This window comes from Phocoena phocoena, chromosome 8, assembly GCF_963924675.1.
Source record: "Phocoena phocoena chromosome 8, mPhoPho1.1, whole genome shotgun sequence".
Classification (NCBI taxonomy): domain Eukaryota; kingdom Metazoa; phylum Chordata; class Mammalia; order Artiodactyla; family Phocoenidae; genus Phocoena; species Phocoena phocoena.
This window is the reverse complement of record NC_089226.1, coordinates 41,241,205-41,265,803: the sequence shown is the minus strand read 5'-3', so window position 1 is coordinate 41,265,803 and position 24,599 is coordinate 41,241,205. Positions and strand designations below refer to the sequence as shown.

At 43.7% G+C, this 24,599-nt stretch overlaps 1 pseudogene; it reads right to left on the bottom strand.

Moving 5' to 3' along the window:
• Positions 1–16,454: 16,454 nt before the first annotated feature.
• LOC136126914 (elongation factor 1-alpha, oocyte form-like) lies at positions 16,455–19,263 on the bottom strand (annotated as a pseudogene).
• Positions 19,264–24,599: the final 5,336 nt, after the last annotated feature.

Genomic DNA, 24,599 nt, shown 5'->3' with positions numbered 1-24,599 from the left:
GAATTATTCTGATCATTTTTAACAATGAGAAAATTCAATTTTCCTGTCATGTGGCATAGAGTTTAAATTTGGATAATGTAAAGAGCAATGTTCAGACAGTGTAATGAGCAAATTAAATTATTTCTTTTGATTTTGCAGGAAAAGTTAGGATCTAATGATTGAATCTAAATCATGGAAATGATTGTCAGAGCTGAAAAAAGAGAGAAAAATGTACAAATTACAATTGACTCTCGTTTTCTCTAACACTAAGTTGCCCATGTTGCTCTCTTTGTAATTACTATGTGCATGTGTGTGTGTGAATCTATTTCATTACTTGCCCTGGGACAAAGGGGATGAATAAATTATTCTGATATATAATGGAGGTTATGTTGCGTTACCACCAAATCAAACTCTCCTCTTTCCTTGACAGGAAGAGGCTGTCAACAGCTTTAGACCCCAATTAGCACTCATAGTTAAAAATTAAATTCACTTTTTAAATAATTCACTTTTTGATGAACCCAGCATTCACAGAAGATGGGCTACAATCCACTGTGCTTAAATTACCCATTTTTCACATTCCTTCAGGCATTGCTTATTTAACTGTTTCCAAGGGTACTTGAGATGCTTTTTCATACATCAGTTATCCGACGTGCATTTTCAAGAGAGTTACAATGATGTTCCAATATCTGTTGCCTCATTTAGTACCTATAAAATCTCTAACTGTACTATCAAGATTTCAGAAGGTCCCACTCAGAATTTTGTCCCCTGAAAAGATGTTGAAATCCTAGCTCCAGTGCCTGTGAATGTGACCTCATTTGGAAATAGGGTTATTGCAGATGTAAGCAAGTTAAAATGAGGTCACACTGGGTTAGGGTGGCCCCTAAGCCAGTATGGCTATTTTCCTTATAAGAAGAGGACACACACACAAGGAGAATGCCATATGAAGACGGAGACAGAGATTGAAGTGGCATGACTACAAGCCAGGGGGACCAAGGATTTTTGTCAACCACCAGAAACTAGGAGAGAGACTCAGAACAGATTTGTCCTCAGAAATTCCAGAAGGAACGAACCCAGCTGACACATGGATTTTGAAATCTGGTGTTAAAAAACCATATCTACCTTACAAAATTGGGATGAGATGCTGCTTACAGGTACAAACATGATAGGTGCTTGGCACACGCCACGATTCTAGTTTCTAGTTCCAGGAGGCCTAGAGGTAAGAAACAAACCCAGGAGAGATAACTAACCCTGTCCTCCTCAGGTAAAATGACTGTTCTTTCATTTTGATTGAATAGTTTTGATTGATAAGCAACAACAGCAATATGAAATAAGTTTTTGTTGCAGGAGAGGAGAACTCGCCACACTGCTACTACCCTAACAATTTCTGTTTTCATTTTCTATGATTACTTTACAGTCTTTCATTCATTTGCATAATGTTTCATAATTGTAATCACAGTATAGACATCATTTCATCTTCTATTTTTTCACTCTGTTATATTTAAATATTTTTCTTGCTTCTACAAAGGCATCGTAATTAAGTGTTAATAATTTACCTTTGAGAGACGGGCGCGAGCCGCGGCTAAAAGCACGGACCCCAGGGACGCGCGGGAGATGCTAAGGCTGCTGCTGCCGCCACCAAGGGGCCTGTGTGCGAGCACAGGTCACTCACTATCCACACCCCTCTTCCGCGAAGCCTGTGCAGCCCGCCACTGCCACGGTCCCGGGATCCAGGGACAACTCACCCGGGAGAACGCACGGCGAGCCTCAGGCTGGTGCAACGTCACGCCGGCCTCTGCCGCCGCAGGCCTGCCCCGCGCGCAGTGCCCCTCCCTCCCCCCACGGCCTGAGTGAGTCAGAGCCCCTGAATCAGTGGCTCCTTTAACCCCGTCCTGTCTGAGCAAAAAACAGACGCCCTCCAGCGACCTACACGCAGAGGGGGGGGCCAAATCCAAAGCTGAGGCCCTGGGAGCTGTGAGAACAAAGAAGAGAAAGGGAAATCTCTCCCAGCAGCCTCAGGAGCAGCGGATTAAAGCTCCACAATCAACTTGATGTACCTGCATCTGTGGAATATCTGAATAGACAACCAATCATCCCAAATTGAGGAGGTAGGCTTCGAGAGCAAGAGCTATGATTTTTTTCCCTTTTCCTCTTTTTGTGAATGTGTATGTGTATGCGTCTGTGTGATATCTTGTCGGTATAGTTTTGCTTCCACCATTTGTCCTAGGGTTCTATCCGTCCACGGTTTTTTTAAAAATTTTTTTTTCTTACTAATTAATTTTAATAATTTTATTATTTATTATACTTTACCTTCTTTCTTTCTTTCTTTCTTTCTTTCTCTTTCTTTCCTTCTTTTTTTCTTTCCTTCCTTCCCTCCTTTAGACAACAAATCACCCCAAATTAAGGAGGTGGTCTCTGAGAGCAAGATTTATGATTTTTTTTCCCCTTTACCTCTTTTTGTGAGTGTGTATGTGTATGCTTCTGTGTAAGATTTTGTCTGTATACCTTTGCTTCCAACATTTGTCCTAAGGTTCTATCCGTCCCATTTTTTTTTCTAAATAATTATTTTTTTATTCAATAACTTTATTATACTTTATTTTATTTTACTGTATCTTCTTTCTTTCTGTCTTTTTTCCTTCCTTCCCTCCTTCTTTCCTTCCTCCCTCCCTCCATTCTTTCCTTCTTGCCTTCTTTCCTTCTTTGCTTCTTTCTTTCTTTCTTCCTTCCTTCCTTTCTTTCTTTCTTTCTTCATACTTCTAATTCTCTCAACTTTTTCTCTCTTTTATTCTGAGCCGTGTGAATGAAAGGCTCTTGGGGCTCCATCCAGGAGTCAGGGCTATGCCTCTGAGGTGGGAGAGCCAACTTCAGGACACTGGTCAACAAGAGGCCTCCCAGCTCCACATAATATCAAATGGCGAAAATCTCCCAGAGATCTCCATCTCAACACCAGCACCCAGCTTCACTCAACGACCAGCAAGCTACAGTGCTGTACAACCGATGCCAAACAACTAGCAAAACAGGAACACAACACCACCCATTAGCAGAGAGGCTGCCTAAAATCATAATAAGTCCACAGACACCCCAAAACACACCACCAGACGTGGACCTGCCCACTAGAGAGACAAGATCCAGCCTCATCCACCACAACACAGGCACTAGTCCCCTCCACCAGGAAGCCTACACAACCCACTGAACCAACCTTAGCCACTGGAGACAGACATCAAAAACAGCGGGAACTACGAACCAGCAGCCTGCAAAAAGGAGACCCCAAACACAGTAAGTTAAGCAAAATGAGAAGACAGAAAAACACACAGCAGATAAAGGAGCAAGACAAAAATGCACCAGACCTAACAAATGAAGAGGAAATAGGCAGTTAACCTGAAAAAGAATTCAGAATAATGATAGTAAGGATGATTCAAAATCTTGGAAATAGAATGGACAAAATGCAAGAAACAGTTAACAAGGACCTAGAAGAAATAAAGACGAAACAATCAACAATGAACCACACAATAAATGAAATTAAAAGTACTCTAGATGGGATCAATAGCAGAATAACTGAGCAGAAGAACGGATAAGTGACCTTTAAGATAAAAGAGTAGAAATAACTACTGCAGAGCAGAATAAAGAAAAAAGAATGAAAAGAACTGAGGACAGTCTCAGAGACCTCTGGGCCAACATTAAATGCACCAACATTCGAATTATAGGGGTTCCAGAAGAAGAAGAGAAAAAGAGAGGGACTGAGAAAATATTTGAAGAGATTATAGTTGAAAACTTCCCTAATATTGGAAAGGAAAGAGTTAATCAAGTCCAGGAAGCACAGAGAGTCCCATACAGGATAAGTCCAAGGAGAAATATGCCAAGACACATATTAATCAAACTGTCAAAAATTAAATACAAAGAAAGCATATTAAAAGCAGCAAGGGAAAAACAACAAACAATACACAAGGGAATCCCCATTAGGTGAACAGCTGATCTCTCAGCAGAAACCCTACAAGCCAGAAGGGAGTGGCAGGACATACTGAAAGTGATGAAGGAGAAAAACCTGCAACCAAGACTACTCTACCCAGCAAGAATCTCATTCAGATTTGATGGAGAAATTAAAACCTTTACAGACAAGCAAAAGCTGAGAGAGTTCAGCACCACCAAACCAGCTTTACAACAAATGCTAAAGGAACTTCTCTAGACAAGAAACACAAGAGAAGGAAAAGACCTATAATAACGAACCCAAAACAATATAGAAAATGGGAATAGGAACATACATATCGATAATTACCTTAAATGTAAGTGAACTAAATGCTCCCACCAAAAGACACAGATTGGCTGAATGGATACAAAAACAAGACCCTTATATATGTTGTCTACAAGAGACCCACTTCAGACCTAGCGACACATACAGACTGAAAGTAAGGGGATGGAAAAAAATATTCCATGCAAATGGAAACCAAAAGAAAGCTGGAGTAGCAATTCTCATATCAGAGAAAATAGACTTTAAAATAAGGACTATTAGAAGAGACAAAGAAGGACACTACATAATGATCAAGGGATTGATCCAAGAAGAAGATACAACAATGGTAAATATTTATGCACCCAACATAGGAGCACCTCAATACATAAGACAAATACTAACAGCCATAAAAGGGAAAATCGACAGTAACACATTCATAGTAGGGGACTTTAATACCCCACTTTCACCCATGGACAGATCATCCAAAATGAAAATAAATAAGGAAACACAAGCTTTAAATGATACATTAAACAAGATGGACTTAATTGATATTTATAGGACACTCCATCCAAAAACAACAGAATACACATTTTTCTCAAGTGCTTATGGAACATTCTCCAGGATAGATCATATCTTGGGTCACAAATCAAGCCTTGGCAAATTTAAGAAAATTGAAATTGTATCAAGTATCTTTTCTGACCACAACGCCATGAGACCAGATATCAGTTACAGGAAAAGATCTGTAAAAAATACAAACACATGGAGGCTAAACAATACACTACTTAATAATGAAGTGATCACTGAAGAAATCAAAGAGGAAATTTAAAAAAACCTAGAAACAAATGACAATGGAGACACAACGACCCAAAACCTATGAGATGCAGCAAAAGCAGTTCTAAGGGGGAAGTTTATAGCAATCCAAGCCCACCTTAAGAAGCAGGAAACATCTCGAATAAACAACCTAACCTTGCACCTCAAGCAATTAGAGAAAGAAGAACAAAAAAACCCCAAAGCTAGCAGAAGGAAAGAAATCATAAAATTCAGATCAGAAATAAATGAAAAAGAAATGAAGGAAACAATGGCAAAGATCAATTAAACTAAAAGCTGTTTCTTTGAGAAGATAAACAAATAGATAAACCATTAGCCAGACTCATCAAGAAAAAAAGGGAGAAGACTCAAATCAATAGAATTAGAAATGAAAAAGGAGAAGTAACAACTGACACTGCAGAAATAAAAAAGATCATGAGAGATTACTACAAGCAACTCTATGCCAATAAAATGGACAATCTGGAAGAAATGGACAAATTCTTAGAAATGCACAACCTGCCAAGACTGAATCAGGAAGAAATAGAAAATATGAACAGACCAATCACAAGCACTGAAATTGAAACTGTGATTTAAAATCTTCCAACAAACAAAAGCCCAGGACCAGATGGCTTCACAGGCGAATTCTATCAAACATTTAGAGAAGAGCTAACACCTAGCCTTCTCAAACTCTTCCAAAATATAGCAGAGGAAGGAACACTCCCAAATTCCTTCTACAAGGCCAGCATCACCTTGATACCAAAACCAGACAAGGATGTCACAAAGAAAGAAAACTACAGGCCAATATCACTGATGAACATAGATGCAAAAATCCTCAACAAAATACTAACAAACAGAATCCAACAGCACATTAAAAGGATCATACACCATGATCAAGTGGGGTTTATTCCAGGAATGCAAGGATTCTTCAGTATACATAAATCTATCAATGTGATAAACCATATGATCATCTCAATAGATGCAGAGAAAGCTTTTGACAAAATTCAACACCCATTTATGATAAAAACCCTGCAGAAAGTAGGCATAGAGGGAACTTTCCTCAACATAATAAAGGCCATATATGACAAGCCCACAGCAAACATCATCCTCAATGGTGAAAAACTAAAAGCATTTCCACTAAGATCAGGAACAAGACAAGGTTGCCCACTCTCACCACTCTTATTCAACATAGTTTTGGAAGTTTTAGCCACAGCTATCAGAGAAGAAAAGGAAATAAAAGGAGTCCAAATCGGAAAAGAAGTAAAACTGTCACTGTTTGCAGATGACATGATACTATACATAGAGAATCCTAAAGATGCTACCAGAAAACTACTAGAGCTAATCAATGAATTTGGTAAAGTAGCAGGATACAAAATTAATGCACAGAAATCTCTGGCATTCCTATATACTAATGATGAAAAATCTGAAAGTGAAATCAAGAAAACACTCCCATTTACCACTGCAACAAAAAGAATAAAATATCTAGGAATAAACCTACCTAAGGAGACAAAAGACCTGTATGCAGAAAATTATAAGACACAGATGAAAGGAATTAAAGATGATACCAATAGATGGAGAGATATACCATGTTCTTGGATTGGAAGAATCAACATTGTGAAAATGACTCTACTACCCAAAGCAATCTATAGATTCAATGCAATCCCTATCAAACTACCACTGGCATTTTTCACAGAACTAGAACAAAAATTTTCGCAATTTGTATGGAAACACAAAAGACCCCGAATAGCCAAAGCCATCTTGAGAATGAAAAAAGGAGCTGGAGGAATCAGGCTCCCTGACTTCAGACTATACTACAAAGCTACAGTAATCAAGACAGTATGGTACTGGCACAAAAACAGAAAGATAGATCAATGGAACAGGATAGAAAGCCCAGAGATAAACCCACACACATATGGACACCTTATCTTTGATAAAGGTGGCAGGAATGTACAGTGGAGAAAGGACAGCCTCTTCAATAAGTGGTGCTGGGAAAACTGGACAGATACATGTAAAAGTATGAGATTAGATCACTCCCTAACACCATACACAAAAATAAGCTCAAAATGGATTAAAGACCTACATGTAAGGCCAGAAACTATCAAACTCTTAGAGGAAAACATAGGTGGAACACTCTATGACATAAATCACAGCCAGATCCTTTCTGACCCACGTCCTAGAGAAATGGAAATAAAAACAAACAAACAAAAAAAACAAATGGGACCTAATGAAACTTCAAAGCTTTTGCACAGCAAAGGAAACCATAAACAAGACCAAAAGACAACCCTCAGAATGGGAAAAAATATTTGCAAATGAAGCAACTGACAAAGGATTAATCTCCAAAATTTACAAGCAGCTCATGCAGCTCAATATGAAAAAAACAAACAACCCAATCCAAAAATGGGCAGAAGACCTAAATAGACATTTCTCCAAAGAAGATATACAGACTGCCAACAAACACATGAAAGAATGCTCAACATCATTAATCATTAGAGAAATGCAAATCAAAACTACAATGAGATATCATCTCACACCAGTCAGAATGGCCATCATCAAAAAATCTAGAAACAGTAAATGCTGGAGAGGGTGTGGAGAAAAGGGAACACTCTTGCACTGCTGGTGGGAATGTGAATTGGTTCAGCCACTATGGAGAACAGTATGGAGGTTCCTTAAAAAACTACAAATAGAACTTACCATATGACCCAGCAATCCCACTACTGGGCATATACCCTGAGAAAACCAAAATTCAAAAAGAGTCATGTGCCAAAATGTTCATTGCAGCTCTATTTACAATAGCCTGGAGATGGAAACAACCTAAGTGCCCATCGTTGGATGAATGGATAAAGAAGCTGTGGCACATATATACAATGGAATATTACTAAGCCATAAAAAGAAACGAAATGGAGCTATTTGTAACGAGGTGGATAGACCTAGAGTCTGTCATACAGAGTGAAGTAAGTCAGAAAGAAAAAGACAAATACAGTATGCTAACATATATATATATATGGAATTTCAGGGAAAAAAATGTCATGAAGAACCTAGGGGTAAGACAGGAATAAAGACACAGACCTACTGGAGAACGGACTTGAGGATATGGGGAGGGGGAAGGGTGAGCTGTGACAGGGCGAGAGAGAGTCATGGACATGTACACACTAACAAACGTAAGGTAGATAGCTAGTGGGAAGCAGCCGCATGGCACAGGGATATCGGCTCAGTGCTTTGTGACAGCCTGGAGGGGTGGGATAGGTAGGGTGGGAGGGAGGGAGACGCAAGAGGGAAGAGACATGGGAACATATGTATATGTATAACTGATTCACTTTGTTATGGGGCAGAAACTAACACACCATTGTAAAGCAATTATACCCCGATAAAGATGTTAAAAAAAAATAAAAAATAATTTACCTTCTTTATATTTGAGGGTCATGGATGAATTCATGGAAAATGAAGCTTCCAAGCTGGGAAAGCTGAGAGGAGGGGAGAATGAGAAGAATCTTGAAGCTTCTGAGGCTGGTATCAGAAAGAAGGAGGCCCCCTTCTCTCTGGACATTCCAGGATCGTGAGCCTGTCCACTGGGTTGGGAGGGTCTCGTGTTTGAGGATGAGCCCCCTTGGAGGCATGGATGCTTCCATGAGGCCTTGGGAGACCTAGAGACCAAAGCCCAGGGCCCTGCTGCTCATGAGGAATGGGTATGGGTGCTTTCTAAAACTCCATGCCTTGTTTTCCAGAGGCAATCTCCACAAGGTCCTATGAAGACTTTCTTGAAGCTGTTTTTGCAGGCCAAGCACACTCTTAAGGTTCCACATTTATTTGGGGTGGCTGAAAATTATGGAGCTCTAAACACCCCCCAAGTCACCGTGCTGGTGTTCTCACTGATCACATGTTTAGCTCAAGGACTGCCTGGAGGATCCACCCCTCCGCTGGGAGAGTCATTAGTCCACTAAACCATATGCTCCTCGTATTAGTCAGGGTTATCCAGAAAAACAGAACCAACAGGACGCATAGAGAGAGAGACTTATTTTAAGGAATTGGCTCATGGGATTGTGGTGATTTAGTGGGTCCAAAATCTGATAAGGTAGGCGAGCAGTGTGGAGACTCAGGGAAGAATTGTAGTTCAAGTCCAAAGGCAGTCTGCTGACAGAATTTCTTCTTGCTCTGGAGAGATCAGTCTTTGCTCTGTTAAGGTCTTCAACTGATTGGGTGAGACCCACCCATATAATGGAGGATAATCTGCTTGACTTGAAGTCCACTGATTTAAATGTTAATCTCATCCAAAAAAACACCTTCAGAGAATACCGTTTGACCAAAATAGTGTTTAACCAAACACTATAAATAAAGTTTGACCAAATATCTGGGCACCATAGACCAGCCAAATTGACACATAATGTTAACTTCCTTCAGGGCTGAAAGCCATGCCCTCTTAGTCATCTCTGAATTCTTCATATGTTTTTATTTTAACTATAAAAGTTATCTACACACATTTAAAATCAGAAGACAAATAGAGAAGAAAGCTAAAATCTTTCCTATCTTCAACTCACACCCCAAAGTCACCCCCATATAATAATTTGACTCGTATTCTCTGGCTTTTTAAAATAACGAAATGTAAATGTGTGAAATTTGTTTTACAAATATGGGACCCAATGGTACACACTGATCTGAAACATGCCCTTTTCACTTTGTGGAAGTCCCTGGACGTCCTCCTATAATCAGTACGTTCTTTCAGCAGCTGCATAATATCCTACTGCATGGATGCACCCTAATTTATTTAACAGCTCCCTTGTTGATGGATATTTTTGTTTCCAGTTTGGGACATTGAACACATTTTAGCAATCCCGTGCAAGAATATTGTACAATAAAGATCTAATAGCAAAATTATAAGATCAAAGATATACTCATTTTAAATATTGCTAGACCTTCCTTATCAAATTAACAGGTGCTTAAGGAGTGTTTGTTGAGTTGATCTGAAAAGACACAGAGTTCTGAAGCAAAGCCAGCCTGGAAGGAAAGGAGAGAGAAAAGGAAAGGGAAGGAAAGAGGGAGATTAGGAAAGAGGTGGACAATGTTTGGCAGCCCATCAGCATTTGGCTCTACCCATGCTGTAGACAGTACTTCGTATCCATGAGGTTGTGCAAAATGTCTCCCATGAGGTAAGCTCTAAGAAGGCAGGGCTTCATTTTGTCATTGATGCAACCCAAGCTGTTCAAACAGAGCCTGATTGGGCTTCCCTGGTGGCACAGTGTTTAAGAGTCCGCCTGCCGATGCAGGGGACACGGGTTCGTGTCCCGGTCCGGGAAGATCCCACATGCCGCGGAGCGCCTAAGCCCATGAGCCATGGCTGCTGAGCCTGTGCGTCCGGAGCCTGTGCTCCTCGACGGGAGAGGCCACAACAGTGAGAGGCCCGCATACAGCAAAAAAAAAAAAAAAAAACCACACAAAAAAACAGAGCCTGATTAAAAAGAAGAGGCTAGATAGAGAAATACTTGTTGAATAAATAATACAAAGAAAACCAAGACCCATGGAGGTTAAGTTAAATAAGAAAAGATATGTAGTAGTGTGTATCTGTTAATCCCAAACTCCTAATTTATCCCTTCCCTTCCCCCTTGGTAACCATAAGTTTGTTTTCTACATCTGTGAGTCTGTTTTGTAAATAAGTTCATTTGTATTTTTTTTTAGATTCCACATATAAGTGATGTCATATAATATTTATCTTTCTCTGTCTTATTTCAATTAGTATGATAATCTCTAGGTCCATCCATGTTGCTGCAAATGACATTACTTCATCCTTTTATATGGCTGAGTAATATTCCATTGTGTGTGTGTGTGTGTGTGTGTGTGTGTGTGTGTGTCTCACATCTTTATCCATTCATCTGTTGATGGACACTTAGGTAGCTTCCATGTCTTGGCTAGTGTAAATAGTGCTACTATAGATAAAAAACAAGGACCTACTGTATAGCACAGAAAACTCTATTCAACATCTTATAATAACATATAATGTAAAAGAATCTAAATATATATATATATGTGTGTGTGTGTGTGTGTGTGTGTGTGTGTATGTATATATAAGTGAATCACTGTGCTGTACGCCGGAAGCTAACACAACATTGTAAATCAACTATACCTCAATATAAATAAATAAATAGAAAGATATGAAAAGCATATTGCGTGTTGTACGCACTCAGTGCGTGGTAGCTCCTTTATAATAGCAGATACTAAATTGGGTTGTCAGTAAGTATTGGAACAGTGAGTACACTCCAGTTTGCTGCCCGCTAAGAAAGTGACTTCCCACTGCCCCACATGGGGTGTCCTTGGCTGAGGGAAATCATCTAGAAAAAGTGGAATTCAGGTTCTATACTTGGATTGAAATTCAAGGACAAGGTAGAGTAACTGAGAGCGGCACATTTTGCAGTAAGCAAAGCAGGGGGGCCTGAAAGACTTGAGCGTGGCCTCTGGTTCCATTTTTCACTTAGGCTCGGGTTGCCAGCTCTATGGGGCATAGAAGGAGGGAATACAAATGTTTTCTTCTGTAGAATTTCCTCTTACAACAAACAGACCTGTTTTAATGATGGTGTTAAAAGAGAGTGGCACAAACGCTGTGTAGGTTCTGCCACACACCCTGTAGCTGTGGCAATTACACCATTTTGGATAATTGTCTTGTAATTGCCGCTGTGATTTAAAACCTAACGTTATCCTCCAATTGTTCTGATGTCTTTTCATGAATAATGTAATCGTCCCATGAGCCCTCCCCCAGTTTCTCATTTAGATTGGCCCTGTGTTTGAGTTATGAACCATTGTCTTACACGCCATTGTCTCATAAAAGGAATGTGCTAAAGACAATACAGGGAATAATTAGGGCTTGGCTAATTATGGGAATGTGAGTAAGGTATGAAGTTTTTCTCTGGAAATATTTCCAACTTCAATTTGACCTATAAGTAAAGAGGAGGGGGGCAGATCTCTCTTTGAGGGTCTTCGTCTACTGCTATCTGTGAATGCTGGACATGTTTGTTCTGTTTGATGTGGTGGGATTTTTCTTTTCAGAGCAGAAGGAAGACAGATTTTCCATAGGGTGGCTTTTCTCAGTTGTGTTGCGTTGTCATCATTAAATGTAAACCACTCTGTAAACATGAGCTGGTGCATCTCCCTACATGGCCAAAATACCAATTGTTTATATGAATGGGCAATGGCAGCTTGGATTTGAGTTTCTGGAATCTGGGACTTGGTTTAGTATAACAAGAAGAAATCCATTGTATTCAGACAAATGACAAGAGAGTCATTTTAGAATTCCAATTTAGCTTCTACCCTGGGAAGGGACTATCTCAGTCTGGTAGATTTGCTCCTTTATTTCCATGCCAATGACATGGATACCCTCACTACGAGGCCCTCTCAGGCCTGATGAACGTGGGTGGAGGGGTACCCTGACCACCTAGCAGAAGAGGGGAGTGTCAAATCAGATCTAGTCACCATGTTCTCTTTGCATTAGAGCCCAAGATAAGTTTCCAAGGCAGCTCAAAACCTACAATTCTCATGCAGAGAAAGACTATTCACCTGAGCTTGGCTTCTCACTGCCTTCACCACCAAGTCCAGACGCCCCAGCTTGACATCACAGCCCTTCAAAGACCTGCCCATTCTTGCCATTTCCAATCCGCAAGCCCGCCATCCTGACCTCCGGGCTTCGGCTCCATCTGGGCCTTTGTACATGTATTTTTTTAAGAGGTCAATATTTCCAGTAAGTTTTCCCTGACTCCTCAAGCTTTGTTGTTGCTCCTCCTGTGTTCTCCATAGCGTCCTGAAGTTAGCCCTGTCACAGCATTTCTTACATCATGTTATACTTTTCTGTTCACTTGTCTGTCTCCCTTGCCAGATGGTGGGATCTAAATGAACAGGATGAAGTGTACAATCCATTTCAACCCCATTTGCCATCAATGAACATCTGGTGAAAGAGGGGATGAATGAATGAAAGAATAAGTGACTTTGTGTCTTCCTGGCCTCACTCAGGTGGAGGAAGCAGGGCATCCACAGTGAGTCTTCAGGATCGGGGGCTATCAGCTGCAGCCTGGTATGCTGAGTGGCTGGGACCCGGTGAGAGCTGTGTGTCAGCGCCGAACGAGCTCCCTTCACGAAAGCACAGACCACCCCAAGGAGTGAGTTGGGAGCTGCAGATCCTCCTTATCTGGCCTGAGGAGATGGGCTTACAGATGACCTGACAGGAAGCTTTTTAGAGCCCTGGAGTCTGACACAGGCACAGACTGAAATTTCAGAGCCAGGGTGCTTCCTTTTCGGTCTGAGGCTTTTGGGTGATCCAGTGACAGCAGAGAAGCTCCCCCAGCATCCATCCATGATTGGAAGGAAAGCAGCTGCCCGGAAAGTGAGTCAAGCCTCCCGGGAAGTGAGAGAGGAGGCTGGGTTGGGGCAACATGACCTCTCAGGAAAGAGTGGGCCCAAGGTGGAGTGTTGTGACAGGGTAGGGTAGTTTTATTCTGTACAGTAGGGGTGGTTGTTTAATATTTGAAGTTCCCTAAGTGGGACAACAGACTCTAGAGATGGTTGTTTAGCATTTGAAAGAGTAATCAGAAGCCCCTCTGACCTCAGAGGTGCAGGGGACAGCATAATCACAAGTCTCAACCGTATTTATCTCCAATCAGCACCAGAGGGTGTGTTGTTTGTTGTCATGGGTATTAGTAAAGAGTGTTCACTAGTGAAGTGAGCAGAGTTGACCCATGGGTTGACTAGAACTATTGTACGGGCATCTTCCTGGATGAACAGGTGAACCCAGGGACCTTGACCCTTTGAAGTGGCAGCCAAAGCCTAAGGATTCTATCCTGTGTTGAGTCATTTTCAGGGGCTTCTGTCCCCCACTAGAAGGTTAGCTGGAACCTACTGCTGGGATGGCATCCACCTGCATACCAGGTGCTCATCAGAGACCAAAAGGTCTCTGGCGGCTCAGAGACTTCATCAGACTACAACAGACGTGTGATTGTTTTATGCCTGCTAATAGAAGCATATGTGAAGGAATTGTCTGAGACTTGGTTCATTGTACCAACTGGCCTCAGGGGTGGGCGTGATATCTAACAAGTAGAAGCCTCCAATACCTGCCAACCAAGAACCTAATCCCTGTGAACGAACAGGGTGCCTTAGGTCCGTTTGCAACATCGTATTAAGGACTAAAGGAGGGGGCGTGGGCCAGCAGCAACGACTTCTCAGGTAAAATGCCGGAGCTCCCACTACAAGCCTGAACTGCCATAGCCGCAGTTTGGTGCCAAACTCTGGTGGCTCAGCCAGTTCTGGTGGCTCTTTGTTGTGCTGTACAGATAGGCTCTTGGAGTTTCTAATGAGAGGAGATTCGCTCACTTACCAGCAGTGGAATTACTCCCACCCAGTGTGGAATTACTCAGTAGAGAATATGGTACCTAGAGGATTAACCGTGACACTTTTTAATTTTCTTTTCAAATTGAATTTAAGGAATCTCTAAGAAACGAGGTCAAGACCGTGAGTGTTCATGTAAATTGAGTAAATTGGCACTCAAACATTCACTTATTTCAACAGAAGTAGGTTGACGTTCACTCACGAATCAACAAATGTTTTTCAAGTATATATTAAGGACACATCTAAGCTGGAAGTTTAGTTCCTCAATCATTTTAAGCAAAGCTGTGGTTATGATTTTGAGAATTTTAAATAAAGGGTTCTGAGGACAAAAAGGACTAGCCATTTTCCACAGACCCCAGGAGGCATGAGGAATCCAACAGGTGAGCAATTTGCACTCTATCCCAGCCACAGCTCCTGCACTGGCCTGGGTCTGGGTAGCCTTTGACATTGACAGGCTTGAGGTGCTCCAAAGCTGGTCCAGGTTCCATTAGGCAGAGTCATGCTGACAGCAGCTGGAATTTGACAGGCTTCAAGGCGCTGGAGACAGGTGAGCTTTTTGATACCTGGCACAGTGACAGCTCTGATGTGTCATCCCACTATTATTTCTACGTTTGCGCTGGGTGTGGGGTTTCCCTGGGGATTTGCACATGAAAGGAAGCCAACTTGACAGGCAGGAACAGGTAATGTTATTGATCAGTGAGGAAAAAATAGATCACTGCACACTTGGTCTAAATCTTGGACATCAAAGTCCCAAAGTGATTAGGAATATCACTTCCTGCCCATCCCCAACATGGCTACAGAAAGGACTCCAACAGCCCTCTTAGGCCTTGATACTTTTTAATAGCATTCTCAATGTTTGAAGATTAATGACTTTTCTAATAGAGAACTGATTGCAATTAACATGCAGCTGATTAATTTACTTCCAGGAAGGCTGGGTGTATGTGCGTGTCCTAGCACCTCCTAGCAGATGCTTCTGGGCAAGGGATCAAACTTCCATGTTTTAATTACGCCCCTGATTATCTCAGCCTGGACCTCTCCCCTCTCCAGAACAGCATCCCTTTTAGTTAGCGATCCACCCCCACCTCTCATCATAGAAGCTCCATCCTTCTAATTCCTCAGGCCAAGAATGTAAATGTCACCTTTAACCCCCTTTCCTTATATCTCACATGCAATTTTTAGATATTTGTCAGTTTCTAAATATAGTCAGCACTTCTCACTGCTTATCTCCATCATGACTATCCTCCTGGTCCAAGTTGCCATCTTGCTTGGGTGACTGGAAATCTTCACTGCCTTGCATCTTTCATGGTCTACTTTCCACCTCTACCGTTCTCACTGCTCCCTTGCTTTATGCATTTATCACCACCTGATATTTACTTGTCTCTACACACTAAGTAAGTCTAAGGGGTCACACTAACATCTGGCACAAATTCTGCCAATATTTGATGGATGGATGAGTACACCACAGGCAGACCTCGGGGGCCTGATTCCCAGTATATGATGAATAAGCATGTAATTTAGCTTATTAAGTGCCATGAGGCGATCCTCTGCTGCGTCTGAAAAATGGAAAACAGAAATTAGGGAACAAAAGGTTACAGAGCTCCATTCATTCCTCACCCTCGAGGCATCGTAACCTAACCTAAGTGAACATGGTGGGCGGCAGGCTGAGCCCAAACATCCATATATAGTACCTCCCTTCTGCCTAAGAGAAATTCGCATTTACTCTTTCAGGAGTCTGAATGCTAAAGCACTTAGCATCAGGAATCGAGGACATGGTAGTGTTGGACTCACCTATTGGCACTGAGATCCCACCCTATGCCACTGTGACTATACTTTACCACATCCCCAAACAATTCCTCCTTATGGGAAACAGGAGAAGGATAGGATAGAGTCCTGGGTAGGAAAAGGCTTGTTAAGACCTGAATGGTGTGTTCACCAACCAGAGCATAAAACTGCTTTGAAGCTTATGAGCCTTAAGTTAGTTGATCATCTACCCAGAGGTTCCTCATTGACCTCATGCTTTCTTCCTTGGAAGAAACCGTGACAGCTAGTCTAAATTTTATTATTTTTATTCAGTCAATACACAGAAGTATCTAATCTACATAGTGGACGTTGCTGAGGAAACTGAATTGCAGGGAGAAGAAGGACACGCTTCATTTCTCGCTGGCTTCACTGCTGACTTAGTGACCATGGCCACAGATGCTGTCTTCTCCACAGCCTTGATGACGCCAGTGGCCAATGTTTGCCTCATGTCGTGCACAGCAGAACAGCCTGGAGGAGGAAGGAAGGAAGAAGAAAGAGTGAAATTTCTAGAAAGAGGCATAGAAGGAAAGGCTCCTTGGCCTCAGTCAGAGGTGCTTTCCTTCCCAGGACTCAGCAGCCATCAGTCCCTGGCTCACCTAGAGGTGGGTACTCAGAGAAGGTCTCCACACACATGGCCTCGCTGGGGACCATCTGCATTATGGCTGCATCAGGGCCTTGAGGTTGTCCTCCAGCTTCTTGCCTGAGCGCCGGTCAATCTTTTCCCTCAGTTCAGCAAGCTTGCAGGAGACGTGGGCTGTGTGGCAGTCCAGCACCAGGGAATAGCTGGCATGGATCTGTCCCGGGTGATTCAAGATGATCTCTTGGTGAGGGGAGGAGGATGGAATTAGAAGAGATTGGATGGCACCTGTGATCTGGGGCCAACTCTCGGCCAACCTGTGCCTTCTGTAGAAGTTGGGGCTAATTTCTAAGAAGCATTTCCATCACCACCAAGCACCAAGGCCCGTGGCCTCCCAGGCAGCTTACCTGTGCCACAAAGCTGCCGGCCTCCATGGGAGGCAGGGCGGGGTCGTTCTTGCTGTCTCCGGCCACATTGCCACAACGGATGTCCTTCACAGACACGTTCTTCACGTTGAAGCCCACATTGTCGCCAGGCAGGGCCTCGGGCAGGGCCTCGTGGTGCTTCTCCACAGACTTGACCTCAGTGGTGACGCTGCAAGGGGCAAAAGTGACCACCATGCCAGGTTTCAGGAGGCCGGTCTCCACACAGCCCAAGGGCACAGTGTCGATGCCTGTGCAATGGGAAGGGCACTCAGAAAGATTCTAGACCCACCCAGTGAGAACTGGCTTCTGGGGGAGTCCCTTGTCCTGGGGCGCAAGGACCAAAGCCACCTACAGGACTAGTAGGAAGCACCAGGACCCAGGACTGGCTTAGTTATGCTATGTATCTATCAGATACACTAGAAACGCTGGGGGCTTTGGCAATTTATCCTACCTTAAAAGTCAGGATCTGAACCCTGGCAAGTCAGACACCAGACCTCATTCTCAGCTCCTTCATTCCTTAAGAAGCCCTGTCACCTCACCTTCAATCTTGTACACATCTTGCAGAAGCAGCCTCAGGGGCTTGTTGACAGGGCGAGTGGGCGGGAGGATGGAGTCCAGAGCTTCCAGCAGAGTCACCCCAGTGGTGCTTCGCTCAACCTTCCAGCCCTTGAACCAGGGCATCTGCGGGAGGATGCAGAACATAGTGGAGGTGAGCCTGGGTCATGGCTCCCGGTGCGCCCACCCCAGTAACAGGACCAGGACCGGGAACAAGACCTGCGACACTCACCTGCAGACCCGGTCCACACTCACGTTGCTGCTGGGCTCTAGCATGTTGTCGCTGTGCCAGCCCGAGATGGGCACGAAGGCCACGGAGGCTGATCTTCTTGATGTAGGCACTCACTTCTTCCGTGATCTACTGGAAGCGCGCGGCACTGTAGGTGGGCTCGGTCGAGTCCATCTTGTTGATGGCCACGATCAGCTGCTTCACGCCCAAGGTGAAGGCCAGAAGCGTGTGCTCGCCGGTCTGCCTGTTCTTGGAGATGCCCGCCTCGAACTCGCCCATGCCGCCGGCCACGATAAGCACTGCATAGTCGGCCTGCAGGACACAGACACCACGGGGTCAAGGGCTTAGTTAGGGGAGGGGGCGCCGGCCGGGCTGGGAAGCCTGCTAGAGTTTCGGGCAGTCCCGGGCCCCTTGGGAAAGCTCGGGGACGGGATGCTCCCCAGAAGTTGATAAGTTCGTGGGTCTCTTGGTTACTGCTGTGCACAGAGGTCCCCCCTCCCAGTTAAACTCTCACCTAGTCCCATAAATGAGCTTTTAGTTCCTTCCTCCCAGACGGACCCCAAGTGATCTACTTGTCTGGGCCTCAGAAAACCTGGTCCCTGCCCCAGCCTGAAAGGGGGCCTGTATCTGAGCCTCACAGAGTCTGTCCTCCTCTGGTTCTTTCAGAATTGATGATTGGCATGGATGAGGAAAACCTTCTAAGGCTTATGATCCCCTCCTTCCCAGAGTCCCGGAAATAAACCCCGAGTTTCCTCCCTTCCTCTGCGCCTGCCCCTCCCCTATCCGAAAGGAGGGCCCTGGGAACAAGGGCTGCTTTACCTGGGAGGTGCCCGTGATCATGTTCATGGGGCATCGATGGTGGTGATGTAGTACTTGCTGGTTTCAAACTTCCACAGGGAGATGTGGATGGTGATGCCACGCTCTCTCTCTGCCTTCAGTTTGTCCAACACCCGGGCGTACTTGAAGGCGCCCCTACCCGTCAGGGGAGGGGTGGAGAGTGAGTAGTGCACATTGATGGCTAGCAGACGGATCTATCCCAGGGAATTCAGTGACACCCTACAGCACACGCTACTGTCCGCGCTCTGCCACCAGACCCACCCAGAAGTGGGACATTCATCCTCCAATCCTCCCCGCCCCCACTGCTAGACACCAACACCGCGCGTGAGTGTCTTACTTCGGCTGCCTCCTTCTCAGACTTCTCAATGGTCCTCTTGTCGATCCCCCCACACTCGTAGATGAGATGCCCGGCTGTGGTGGACTTGCCAGAGTCCACGTGGCCGATGACACCGATACTGATATGGGTCGTCTCTTTGCCCATGGCGGCGGGTTCCTTCCTTCAGTCACTGCTAGAGGGGAGCACGGGGCAGGTGAGGCCACAGCGTTCCAGGCCTGCCTCTCTCCTCTCCTCCCCTCCACTCTGCTCCTGCCCAGCACCCCCCTCCCCACTTCACAGCCTAGCCCGGAGCCTGGGACATGGTAGCATCAACTGAAAAGTAAAAGACTTGCCAGGCTCACGCCTTGGCAGGGGTCACAATCCCAGTTCCATAGCCGGTACTTCCAAGCAGTGCTGGCCCATCCATCCTTTCTCCTGTGTGGGCCTTCCCCCCACCCTTCCTCCCATCCTTCCAATCCCCCCATCCAACCCTCACCCCCAGCACACTTCCTGTACAAGAAACCCCAACACGCCATAGTTTGCAACTTCTCTCCTGCCCCATGCAAGTCCCTTCCTCCAGAGAAAAAGAAACAAAGTTAATCCAGCAAGAGCTGCAGCAGCTGTGCCTCCTGCTTTTATAAACCTAGCACTGGACCCTCCTCTGGTTCCACCCAAATCTGATACCAGAGCTGGAACTGGTTAAGTAATGCCTCTCCCTACCCCCAAGCCCAGTTGCACAGACTACTTCTTGGACTGATTGAATATATGGGTGAAGAGAGGGTGGGTGAGAAGGTGTGTGGGTGGAGTGGGGGAAGGGAAGATTTTGGAAATAGGAAAAAAATAGAAAGAAAGAGAAATAAATAATTTTGGCGGGAATGAATGCTGCATGGCGCCAGACTTTGCATGCAACTTTCCAAGACTAAGGTGCTGAAAGGTTGTGGCCATTCATTCATTCACTGAGCAGTTTATTGAGAAGTGTAGTGCTCAACACTCTACCAGAGGCTGAGGCTTCCAAATTAGGAAGCAGTCATGGCCTGACTTCAGGAAAGCTCTCAGGCTCCATGACGGACAGCAATCCCAGCCGGGGCTCCGTCAAGTCAGCAGTCCGGGATTGCGGAGGGGAGAGCTTGTGGGACTGCTTTGAGGCTGGCTGTGGCTATTTGGGGTTTTCTTTGAAGCTGAGCATTGTCCTCTTCCCTCCCGGGGAAAGTTCTCAGCAGAGCTCAATCCCTCACACACGGTCAATGCTGACTTTCTCCATCCCCTCTCCCCAGCTCAAGCTTGGACCCAGGATGGCAAGAGACCCATGCTCTAGACTTTCAGTGTTCCCCATCCCGTTGAGGCCCACCTCCTTGAGCATTGCCCATTTCTCATTCTTAAATCATCATCCCCACCTTTACCCCTAAAGAACCAAAAAGCTAGAATGTCAGAGAAGTGGGGTCCTCAGGAAACATCTGTGCCTTCCCTTCCCTCCCCCAGTTTTATAGAAGAATCAAGGTCTACGATGTTCAAAGGATTACCCAAAGGTTCTGCAACTCCTTGGTCCCCCACTATTAACAACTTTCCCTCACCCAGTCACTTTTTAGAAGAGAAGAAGCAGAGCTACGTAGCCCACTGATTCATTCCACTAACACGTAAGAGGGACCACTGCTTAGCTCTGCCTTGGGAGCTGTGGATTCAATGTGAGTGATGCAGCCGCTGTCTTTGAGGGGTTCACACTTTAGTAAGGGAGACAGACCACAAAGAAACTATTTCCATGTAATGAGTGCATCGTGAGGGCTGAGAATGAGGCTCTTTTGGACAGTTCCCAAGTGTGTAGGGTGACGAGGACCTCTTCACAGAGAAGTTTTAACAGGTCTTCAAGACCATGGCATCTCAAGGCCCACAGCGGAGGGAGGCGCTGGTCAGGTAGAATAGTCAGTTGAACACAATTCTGTACTCAATTTGCCTGGAGGACAGGAAGTGGATGGGAGAAAACAATGGCTAAAGAGATGAAGGGGGAATATCATTATGCATTAATTCCTCAGAGTTTAGTTTTCCTAAACTGTAAGTCTAATTATAATATATATATATAATATATATTATATATATATAATATATAATAATATATATATATATAATCCCCCTGCTTCAATCTCTTGATTACCCTTTATTGCCCTCGGGGGAAAAATGACTCTGTTCCTTCAGTGATGAGAAGCTCCGAGAGACTGAGGCTGTAGGCAGGGAGCCCCTTAAGGGGCCACCACAGGAATCCTGGCGGTGGGGAATGGGGCCTCAGCCAAGGGGTGCAGCTGACGTGTATGCCACATAAATGGGGGGGTCAGAAAAGAGACGGGGGACCACGTGCCATCAAGATAAGGAACACACGACTTTGTCAACATCTTCTCCCTCATCCCAAAGTCGAGCTCAAGCCCCTGAAAGGGTACCCAGAGGACCCCGCAGTGAATTCTAAAGGGTCAGAGTCTAGACTCCTTCCTGACTCTGCAGCCCTTCCACCTGGTGTAGTTGAGCTGATCTCTCCCTGATCTGGATCTGAAATTCCCTAGTCTTACAATGAGACTATAGTACCATCTCGTTTTGGCCTCTTTGAAATAGCACAAAGGCAAATTCAGAATGTAAGACAGTTGCACTTCGGAATCAGGTAGACCTGAGTCTAAATCCTGCCTCTTCTACTTCCCAGTTATGTGAATTTTCTATCTCTGAGCTTCCGTTGCCTCATCTGTAAAATGGGGATAATACTTACCTCCTGCTTTGCTTGAGGTTGAACTTGATCATCCTGCACAGTGCCTGGCACGTGGCCAGTGATCCATAACCAGTATCTACTATGGTCCTGTCTTCCTCTCCCTGTCTTGTGTTGCCAGACTCCACTCACTGAGAGGTGAAGTGCTCACATACAGACCCAACAATTTACCCAAGGTCACGGAACACATAAATGAAGAAACAGGAGGATACCCCTTAGTCTCTGGGTTTCCAGGCTTCTGCTGAGCCAGACTGTCTCCTCATTAAGAATTATTATTATTAGACTTCTTCCATTTAAGCCATTCACATCACATCTCTGTGGTTTGGCTGACTCAGAACTGAAAGAATAATCAGAATGAAGAGGTTTTCTGACATTGGAATCAGCTGAAGGGTAAGTACTCCTGACAGAACGACTTTCCCAGTCTAGTGTAATTGGCTGTCACTAGGGAAATATTCCCATTATTTACAAATTCGGAGGGTCCTGGCAATTATCATTTTATTAGAAATAGTATTTACAATGTATAAACAGAAAGTCATCAGGGTTTCTGGACTGGGACAGTTAAGAATTAGAAGTGAATCTATAGTGACTGTAATGCAGGCTTCAGAGGAGTTGGGATGAAATAAAATCATTTAGAATGACAAGCACAATGCAATGAGAATTCACTGAGACAAATGAAGTTATAAGATCAAGATGTGCTTGTTGGGCAACTGCATAAATACAAGGAGGTGACTTTGTAGTGAAAAGTTACTCCAGAGAGGGTTGATTCATAAAAAACTAGACAATGTGACCAATATTGGCATATGAACTAAATAGACCTATTAATTACTTTATCTACGTAACTATTAACTAAAGCCCCTTGGTCTTTAGAGTTAGTGAGCAGAGGTGTAGCTATGAGATCTCCCCAGTTTATTCAGGTTTCTAGAGACAGAACCCATCGCAGACATAGACTAAGTCTGTACAACAGTACCAGCGAATTTTAGAAGAAACCCACAAAGTGAAACAAACTGGAGTTTGTCATGGGGAACTTTAAAGGTAAAGGTTCAACACCTAATACTGATACAATAGCCAGGACATGGAAGCAACCTAAATGTCCATCGACAGAGGAATGGATAAAGAAGATGTGGTATATATATATACAATGGAATATTACTCAGCCATAAAAAAGAATGAAATAACGCCATTTTCAACAACATAGATGGACCTAGAGATTATCATTCTAAGTGAAGTAAGCCAGCCAAAAGGCAAATATTATATGATATTGCTTATATGTGGAATCTAAAAAAAAAGATACAAATGATCTTGTTTATGAAACAGAAATAGACCCACAGACGTAGAAAACAAACTTATGGTTACTAAAGGGGAAAGGGGGGGAATAAATTACAAGTTTGAGATTAACAGATACACACTACTATATATAAAATAAACAACAAGGACCTACTGTATAGCACAGGGAACTGAACTCAACATTTTGTAATAACCTAAAAGGGAAAAGAATCTGAAAAAGAATATGTATATTTCAGTTATATATATATATATATCTGAATCACTGTGCTGTACACCTGAAACTTATATGTGGAATCTAAAATACAACACAAGTAAATTCGTCTATGAAACAGAAACAGATGCACAGACATAAAGAACAGACTTGAGGGTTGCCAACAGGGAGAAGAGGTGGGGGAGGGATGGAGTGGGAGTTTGGGGTTAGCAGATGCAAACTATTATATATAGAATGGATAAAGAACAAGGTCCCACTATATAGCACAGGGAACAATATTCAATATCCTGTGATAAACTATAGTGGAAAAGACTATGAAAAAGAATGTATATACAGGTATAACTGAAATTGCTTTACTGTACAGCAGAAGTTAATACAACATTGTAAACAAATTGTATTTTAATTTAAAAATTAATTAATTTAAACAACGAATTGTTTTGACTTAGTTCAGTCCAATTTCAAGTGTGTGCATGAGAAGAAGGGAAAGCTGACTTTCCCAGGGTCTGATCACTTGAATATGGAGATATCCAGTTTGCAGACCTGCAAAAGTAGGAAATCAAATCCTAAGAAAGAAGGAGCTATTTCTTTGCACAAATACCTACAGAGCATCTTTCCCGTGGTGGTCTTGAAGCATGAGGCAGACTAGGATATCTGCTCTCCCTGACTCAACAGCATGAGGGGGAAGCAAGACCGCAAGACCAGGCTCATCCAGCCCACACCCCAGGAGCTAAAGTCCAAGCACCGGAGGAGACAAAGAACTGGATATTGGAGTGACTCTAAATTAGTGATTTTCTACTCAAACAGCTCCTTGCACAGAGACAAAGGGAGAGGGCCTTCAAGTTCCAGATCTTGACAACTTTAAGGGGAATGGGCAGTGTGGGAAGATCTGGTGAAGCCCCATTAAAATGGAAAGCTTTTCCTATGAGCTCTCTGAGCATCAGTCATTTAACAAATATTTCCAGAGCACTTTGTGTTACTGCATCCCCACCCCAAAGCTGTTTTTGCCTAACCTCCATTTCACATATGGCTCAGAAAAGTAAAATGAGTTGTCCAGACCACGCAACCAGCATGTAGGCAGGAGTAGGGGTGGAATTTTAATCAAGACATGTTCCTTTCTAAAAACAACATACTTACCACAGCCAGGACATGCTGCCTCCTGGAAGTCCCCTAGGCGTCATTCTAGTGTAGCACCTCATCCTAGATGTAAAAACTGAGTCTCAGGCAAGTCCTATTCAATCTGATTTGAATACGTAAATATTTACATGT